General features: G+C 40.3%; 1 pseudogene; it reads left to right on the forward strand.

Moving 5' to 3' along the window:
- The first annotated feature begins 258 nt into the window (after positions 1-258).
- Positions 259-734, forward strand: LOC138080717 (large ribosomal subunit protein eL36-like; annotated as a pseudogene).
- Positions 735-9,329: the final 8,595 nt, after the last annotated feature.

Raw genomic sequence — 9,329 nt, forward strand, 5'->3', positions numbered from 1 at the left:
TGGAAAGATGTTCATGCTGTTAAAAATATACATCCAATTATTTCCAGCTGATTCAAGACAATGATTTCATGTACAGCTCTTAGTGATTCTACTGGCAAGAAAAACTAAGTTTAGCATGGATGAGAGTTAGCTATTTCCCCATAACCTTGTTTGAAAGGATACAATGAAAGTAAGTCTTAGATCAAATTCTGCCTAGCACATATATTTGTTAAGCATTATTACAACTTCTGCTGCGGCAGCCACTGAAGAACAGCAGCCATGGCTCTGCACTACCAAATGGCTGTGGGCCTCAACAAGGGCCTCTGTGACCGAGAGCGTGAGCAAGCCGAGGCACAGCCGCTGCTGGTGGGCACCTCACCGAACACACCAAGTGCATGTGGGACTTGGTGCACATGCACTTGTGCAACAGGACAAGGAGCTGCTCAAGGTCTCCAAGGACAAGGGGGCACTCAAGTTCATCAAGTAAAGGGTGGGGACACACATCCGCGCCAAGAGGAAGAGAGAGGAGCTGAGCAACATCCTGGTAGCCATGAGGAAAGGGGCAGCCAAGAAGGATCGAGCCCTTCCCCTCTGTGCACAATACATCTTTCCAGGAAAAAAAAAAAAAAAAAAGAAACGTGTTATTATAAGCAAGCACAAAACTGTCCATACAACTTGTTTTATCAGCCTGATAAAGTCCTAGTCCATTACCAGTATGAGTGATTTGATCACACTCTCTATGACAGGTTGACTAATAGATGTGATAATATTCCTTTAAACAGACAGTTCGGTTCAGACACTCAGTCGTGTCTGACTCTTTGCAACCCCAGCGCACCAGGCCTCCCTGTCCATCACCAACTCCCGGAGTTCACCCAAACGCATGTCCATCGAGTCAGTGATGCCATCCAACCATCTCATCCTCTGTCATCCCCTTCTCCTCCTGCCCTCAATCTTTCCCAGCATCAGGGTCTTTTCAAATGAGTCAGCTCTTTGCATCAGGTGGCCAAAGTATTGGGGTTTCAGCTTCAACATCAGTCCTTCCAACGAACACCCAGGCCTGACCTCCTTTAGGATGGACTGGTTGGACCTCCTTGCAGCCCAAGGGACTCTCAAGAGTCTTCTCCAACACCACAGTTCAAAAGCATCAATTCTTCAGCACTCAGCTTTCTTCACAGTCCAACTCTCACATCCATACGTGACTACTGGAAAAACCATAGCCTTGTCTAGACGGACCTTTGTTGGCAAAGAAATGTCTCTGCTTTTTAATATGCTATCTAGGTTGGTCATAACTTTTCTTCCAAAGAGTAAGCGTCTTTTAATTTCATGGCTGCAGTCACCATCTGCAGCGATTTTGGAGCCCCCAAAATAAAGTCTGCCACTGTTTCCCCATCTATTTGCCATGAAGTGGTGGGACCAGATGCCATGATCTTTGTTTTTTGAATGTTGAGCTTTAAGCCAACTTTTTCACTCTCCTCTTTCACTTTCATCAAGAGGCTCTTTAGTTCTTCTTCACTTTCTGCCATAAGGGTGGCGTCACCTGCATATCTGAGGCTATTGATATTTCTCCCAGCTATCTTGATTCCAGCTTGTGCTTCTTCCAGCCCAGTGTTTCTCATGATGTACTCTGCATAGAAGTTAAATAAGCAGGGTGACAATATACAGCCTTGACGTACTCCTTTTCCTATTTGGAACCAGTCTGTTGTTCCATGTCCAGTTCTAACAGTATTCCTGAGCTGCATACAGGTTTCTCAAGAGGCAGGTCAGGTGGTCTGGTATTCCCATCTCTTTCAGAATTTTCCACAGTTTATGGTGATCCATATAGTCAAAGGCTTTGGCATAGTCAATAAAGCAGAAATAGATGTTTTTCTGGAACTCTCTTGCTTTTTCGATGACCCAGCGGTTGTTGGCAATTTGATCTCTGGTTCCTCTGCCTTTCCTAAAACCAGCTTGAACACCTGGAAGTTCACGGTTCACATATTGCTGAAGCCTGGCTTGGAGAATTTTGAGCATTACTTTACTAGTGTGTGAGATGAGTGCAATTGTGTGGTAGTTTGAACATTCTTTGGCATTGCTTTCCTTTGGGATTGGAATGAAAATGGACCTTTTCCAGTCCTGTGGCCACTGTTGAGTGTTCCAAATTTGCTGCCATATTGAGCGCAGCACTTTCACAGCATCAGTTTTTAGGATTTGAAGTAGCTCAACTGGAATTCCATCACCTCCACTAGCTTTGCTCATAGTGATGCTTCCTAAGGCCCACTTGACTTCATGTTCCAGGACGTCTGGCTCTAGGTGAGTGACCACACCATCGTGATTATCTTGGTCATGAAGATCTTTTTGTACAGTTCCTCTGTGTATTCTTGCCACTTCTTCTTAATATCTTCTGCTTCTGTTACGTCCATACTATTTCTGTCCTTTTTGAGCCCATCTTTGCATGAAATGTTCCCTTGGTATCTCTAATTTTCTTGAAGAGATCTCTAGTCTTTCCAATTCTATTATCTTCCTCTATTTCTTTGCATTGATTGCTGAGGAAGGCTTTCTTATTTCTCCTTGATATTCTTTGCAAGTCTGCATTCAGATGCTTATATCTTTCCTTTTCTCCTTTGCTTCTCTTCTTTTCACAGCTATTTGTAAGGCCTCCTCAGACAGTCATTTTGCCTTATTCCATTTCTTTTTCTTGGGGATGATCTTGATTTCTGTCTCCTGTACAATGTCATGAACCTCCACCCACAGTTCATCAGGCAATCCATCTATCAGATCTAGTCCCTTAAATTTATTTCTCACTTCCACTGTATAATCATAAGGGATTTCATTTAGGTCATAACTGAATGGTATAGTGGTTTTCCCCACTTTCTTCAATTAAGTCTGAATTTGGCAATAAGGAGTTAATGATCTGAGCCACAGTCAGCTCCTGGTCTTGTTTTTGCTGACTATATAGAGCTTCTCCATCTTTAGCTGCAAAGAATATAATCAATCTGATTTTGGTGTCGGTCATCTTGTGATGTCCGTGTGTAGAGTCTTCTCTTGTGTTGTTCAGACAAGAAACAATGAAAACCACGGTTAGGCCCAAAGTCTGGCCGTGGAACCACTGGGGGTTGCTACGGCAGTGCCCTGAGGAGCCAGACCCAAGATACACTGGGCTGAAGAATGTAGTCAAGGAGGTAGAAGACTTATATGCTGACAACTATAAAACATTAATAAAGGAAATTGAAAGTGAGGTCGCTCAGTCTTGTCTGACTCTTTGCAACCCCATGGACTGTAGCCTACCAGGTCCTCTGTCCATGGAATTTTCCAGGCAAGAGTACTGGAGTGGGTTGCCATTACCTCCTCCAGGGGATCTTCTGGACCCAGGGATGGATCCCAGGTCTCCTGCATTGCAGGCAGATGCTTTACCATCTGAGGCACCAGGGAAACCCTAAGGAAATTGAAGAGGATTCAAAAAAATGGAGAGAGTCCATGCTCTTGGACGGGAAGAGTCAATATTGTGAAGATGGTCATACTACCCAAAGCATCCCTGTCAAATTACCCATGACATCTTTCACACAAATAAAATAATCCTAAACTTTCTATGGAACTACAAATCACCCAGAATTGCCAAAGCAAAACTGAAAAAAAAAAAAAAGAACAGAGCAGGAGGCATAACCCTGTGTCAGATTTCAGACAATACCACAAAGTTACAGTAATCAAAACAATGTAGCATTGGCACAAAATTGGATCAATGGAACAGAACAGAGAGCAGGGAAATAAACCCACACACCTAAAGGTACTTAATGAATAAAGTCTCTGCAGCAAGTGGTGTTGGGAAAGCTGGACAGCTACATGTACATCAGTGAAATTAGAATACCCTCACCCCATACACAACAATAAACTGAAAATGGCTTAAAGACTTAAACATAACACATGACACCATAAAACTCCTAGAAGAGAACATAGGCAAAATATCTCTGACATAAATTGTAGCAATATTTTCTTTAGGTCAGTCTCCCAAAGCAATAGAAATAAAAGCAAAAATAAACAAATAGGACCTAATCAAATTTACAAGTTTTATACATCAAAGGAAATCATAAACAAAAAGACAACCTACAAAGCAGGGGAGAAAATATTTGCAAGTGATATAATTGACAAGGACTTACTTTCCAAAATATACAAACAGTGCATACAATTCAACAACAATAAAAGAGACAACCCAATCAAAAACTGGACTGAAGACCTAAGTAGACATTTTTCCAAAAAAGAAATACAGATGGCCAATAGCGTGAAAAGATGTTCGACTTCACTAATTATTAGAGAAATGCAAACCAAAGCTATAGTGAGTTACCACCTCATATCAGTCAGAATGGACAGCACTGAAAAAAAGTCTGCAAGTGATGAATATTGGAGAAAAGGGTATCCTCTTACACTGTTGGTGGGAATGTAAACTGGTACAGCCACTACAGAAAACAGTATGGAGGTCCCTCAGAAAACTAAAACTAGAATTACCATATGATCTAGTCATCCCACTCCTGGACATATATCCAGACAAAACTATAATATGAACATACACATGCACCCCTCTGTTCATAGCAGCACTATTCACAAGAGCCAACACATGGACACGGTCTAAACATTCATCAGCAGCTGAATGTGTGAAGATGTGGTACGTGTGTACAACAGAATACTACCTAAGCCATAAAAAAGAACAAAATAATGCCATTTGTAGCAACATGGATGGAACTAGATATTATCATACTAAGTGAGGTAAATAAAAAAAGACAAATACCACATGATATCACTTATATATGGACTAAAATATGGCCCAAATGAACCTATCCACAAAACAGAAACAGACCCACAGACATAGAAAGCAGACTTATGGTTGCCAAGGGGAGGGGGTAGGAGAGGGATGGAATGCAAATTTGGGCTTAGCAAATGCAAACTATTATATTAATATATAGAATGGATAAACAAGGTTCTACTGTATAGCACAGGAAACTGATGTATTTAATATCTGTGATAAATCACAATGGAATATCATATAAAGAATGTGTATATATATGTAGCTGAATCACTTTGCTTTACAGCAGAAATTAACACAACAATGTAAATCAACTGTATTTGAATTAAAAAAAAAATCTGATATTTGCAAAAAAGAAAAAAAAAAGCCACAAACTGCTACAAAACAATTTCAGGGCCTACATCTGATACAGGGCTTATATCCAGAGTATATAAAGTACTTTCAAAAATTTTTTTAATCTAATTTTTAAAATATATATTTATAATTGACAGATAATTGCTTTACAATATTATGTTGGTTTCTGCAACACAACAACACGAATCAGACATAGGCATACATATATACCCTCGCCTTCTGAACCTCCTTCCCACCTCCCATCCCATCCCACCCCTCTAGGTTATCACAGAGCCCTGGCTTGTGTTCCCTGAGTCATGGAGCAAATTCCCACCGGCTATTTTACATATGGTAGTATGTATGTTTTCATGCTACTCTCCCCATTTTCCCCACCCTCTCCTTCCCCCTAGTGTCCACAAATCTGTTCTCTATGTCTGCATCCCCACTGCTGCCCTGCAAATAGGTTATTAGTACCATTTTTCTAGATTCTATATATATGGGTTAGAATACGATATTTATCTTTCTCTTTCTGACTTACTTCACTCTGCATAATAGGCTCTAGGTTCATCCACCTCATTCCATAGCACTGACTCAAATGTGTTTCTTCTTCTGGCTGAATAATATTCCATTGTATATATGTACTATAGCTTATTTATCAATTCATCTGTCAATGGACATCTAGGTTGCTTCCATGTCCCAGCTATTGTGAACAGTGCCGCAGTGAACACTGGGGTACATATGTGTCTTAGAAAATAACTTAATTTTTTAAATAAGCAAAAAGCTTTAACAGAAAACTCATTAAAGAAGATATGCAAACAAATGAACATATTACAAAGTGCTCAACATCATTAGTCATTAGGGAAATGAATTAAACTATAATTGGATACAACTACACACTCACTGAAACGGTTAAAATCAACATGGCTGTTTTTGTTGTTCAGTCACCAAGTCCTTTCTGACTCTGCAACCCCATGAACTGCAGCGTGGCAGGCTTCCATGTCCTTCACTATCTCCCAGAGTTTGCTCAAACACATGTCCATTGAGTCAGCGATGCAATTCAACCATCTCATCCTCTGTCACCCCTTTCTCCTCCTGCCCTCAACTTTTCCTGGCATCAAGGTCTTTTGCAGTGGGCTGGCTTTTCGCATCAGGTGGCCAAAGTATTGGAGCTTCAGCATCAGTCCTTCCAATGATGCTATTAAAGTGCTGCACTTGATATGCCAGCAAATTTGGAGAACTCAGCAGTGGCCACAGGACTGGAAAAGGTCAATTTTCATTCCAGTCCCAAAAAAAGGCAATGCCAAAGAATGTTCAAATGACCATACAATTGCATTCATTTCACATTCTAGCAAGATTATGCTCAAAATCCTTCAAGCTAGGCTTCAGCAGTACGTGAACCCAGAACTTCCAGATGTACAAGCTGGATTTAGAAAAGGCAGAAGAACCAGAAATCAAATTGCCAACATCCGCTGGATCACACAAAAAGCAAGGGAATTCCAAAAATAATCTACTTATGCTTCATTGACTATGCAAAAGCCTTTGACTGTGTTCAGTTCAGTCACTCAGTTGTGTCTGACTCTTTGCAATCCCATGGACTGCAGCACGCCAGGCTTCCCTGTCCATCACCAACTCCTGGAGCCTACTCAAACTCATGTCTATTGCGTCAGTGATGCCATCCAAACATCTTATCCTCTCTCGTCCCCTTCTCCTCCTGCCTTCAACCTTTCCCAGCATCAAGGTCTTTTCAAATGAGTTAGCTCTTTGCATCAGGTGACCAGAGTACCAGAGTTTCAGTATTGGAGTCCATCCTAAAGGAAATCAGTCCTGGATGTTCATTGGAAGGACTGATGCTGAAGCTGAAACTCCAATACTCTGGCCACCTGATGTGAAGAGCTGACTCATTTGAAAAGACCCTGATGCTGGGAAAGATTGAGGGCAGGAGGAGAAGGGGATGACAGGGGATGAGATGGTTGGATGGCATCACTGACGCGATGGACAGGAGTTTGAGTAGGCTCCAGGAGTTGCTGATGGACAGGGAAGCCTGGGCATGCTGCAATCCTTGGGGTTGCAAAGAGTCAGACACAACTGAGCGGCCAAACTGAATAGTACATAAACAAGCAGGATACCCAGCTTGATAAGTTGATTACATTGTGTCTCTGAGGAGACTAAGTCTATTCTACTTTTATATTCTAATGTGGAAATACTAGATTGGCCAAAAGGTTCATTTGTGTTTTTCTGTAAGATGTTATGGAAAAACCCAAACAAACCTTTTGGCCAACCCAATATAAAACTACTCTGTATAAGTCTGGATTCATTTTACAGAAATACGCAGGAAGCCTCCAGCATCCACGGAGGTCAGGTGGAAAAATTCTCTTCTTTACCTATCCTCCTGCCCAACACAGAGAGCCTCCATTACCATGAATACAGTTCTTGGTTGGATTTGAGTCTAAGAACACAGGGGTGGAATATGGAGAGAGGGCTGGGTTATGGCTCAGGGAGCATCATGAAAAGCAGGTGGACGACAGGACAGGACACCAAGACTTGTTCTCTTGCTTGGACTTTGCTATTTGACCCACCTTAATAATATTCTGGAATTGTAGTACACAATTACTGTTTTCATCTTGTTGTATTCTCATCACATTCTTTCTGCAGCTCAATTCCAAATATGGCGGCCCTTTAAAAACTAAATGTTGAGGAATTAAAATGAGGAGCAAGCTGTGAGATGCATGGAATATTAAAAACTAGGACCAAGATTAGTTGCTATTGGTATAAATTTTGTATGTATATTCAAATAACAATGATGTCCTTTGAGATTGTCTTGGAAAAGTCATTTGAAGAGACCACCCCCTCCTCCACCAACCAAATCAACAAAAACAAGAATGTGGAAATGAGGTAAGTGGAGTTGTTTGGGTAAATGCCTTCTTTCCATTTATTGTGTACCAACCTCTCCTTAAAAAAAAAACAAAAAAAACAAAACAGTTAAAAGATTATAGCCATTATAACCTGCTTTAGTTAGAACTTTATCAAGAAGCATTTAAAGGATACTTCATTTCTAATGCTACCTTATTGGTAAAGTACCTTTAATTTTATTAAAGCCATTTTGTATCTCTTTCTCACAGGTTTTAATTATAAAAGCTGTCCTTAACATTTTACACATTTACATACAGTTTCCTCCATCACCTAGCCAAGAAATTTTCCAAAAGCATTGCAGTTTTTTTTAAAAAAACACAATATACATATGGCCATTATTTTCCCATCCTTTTTATTTTAAAAAATATTCTTGAATGTATTTTATATTCTGGTTCCATTCTTCTGACTCATACACATTTGTAAACTTTCACGTTTCTATTCTTTCGAAGGGCCATTGTTCTTCTTCTTCTGTCTCACTTGAAACATATCCATTAATGAGTAGCAAAGAAAAGCATCTTAGTATGGGACAGCCTGGGGGCTTTGGAGCCATGAAGACCTGTACTTGGATGCTGGCACCGGTACCTACCTTGGAGCAGTGATAGAACACTTCTGTTTCTTTTTCAGCATCTGTAAAGTGGAGATAGTAATGGTATCCACCTTGTAGTGTTGTCTTGGGGATTAAATGAGATGATGTATGTTCCAAAACAGAACCACCCTCACTCTCCACTTTTTGCCAAGTACTTTCAAAATCTTTTTATATTAACGTTAATACCTACACTGGTTGAACTCCACACCCTGTGCTCAGTAGGTTATATATACTATCTTATTTAATCCTTACAACCACTGTATAAGTCCTAGTATTGTGTCCAGTTTGTAGAGGAGGTAACTAAGACTTAAAAAAGAAAAAAAAAAAATCAAGTTACTTGTTGACTCAAAGTTACTCAGGGGATAAGTGGCAAGACGAGATCCACACGTGCCTTGTCTTGTTTCAGAGCCTGAGCCCTGGTGTACTGACTGCCTTCTTGCTGAATTTCTGTATCTGACTGACCTCTGACCTCCCTACTCTTCTTCTGGAGAGAGCATGTTTTCCATCTTGTTCAAGACACATTTTCTAGCTTTGATTTTATAATGGTTTTATTGTCTCAAATATTTAGCAAGCAAAATGGATATAAATTAACAAATTTAATACTGAAATGAACAGGGTGCTTTATTTTTTGGTATAAAACCTTTTCCATGAGTTTCCATCTTTGTCTCAAACTTCAAATTCTGTAGCCACTTTTTGACATAGTAGTAACCTTGCTTGCATATTCATAGACCCCTTACGTCATGTTTGAGA

This window comes from Capricornis sumatraensis, chromosome 6, assembly GCF_032405125.1.
Source record: "Capricornis sumatraensis isolate serow.1 chromosome 6, serow.2, whole genome shotgun sequence".
Taxonomy (NCBI): Eukaryota; Metazoa; Chordata; class Mammalia; order Artiodactyla; family Bovidae; genus Capricornis; species Capricornis sumatraensis.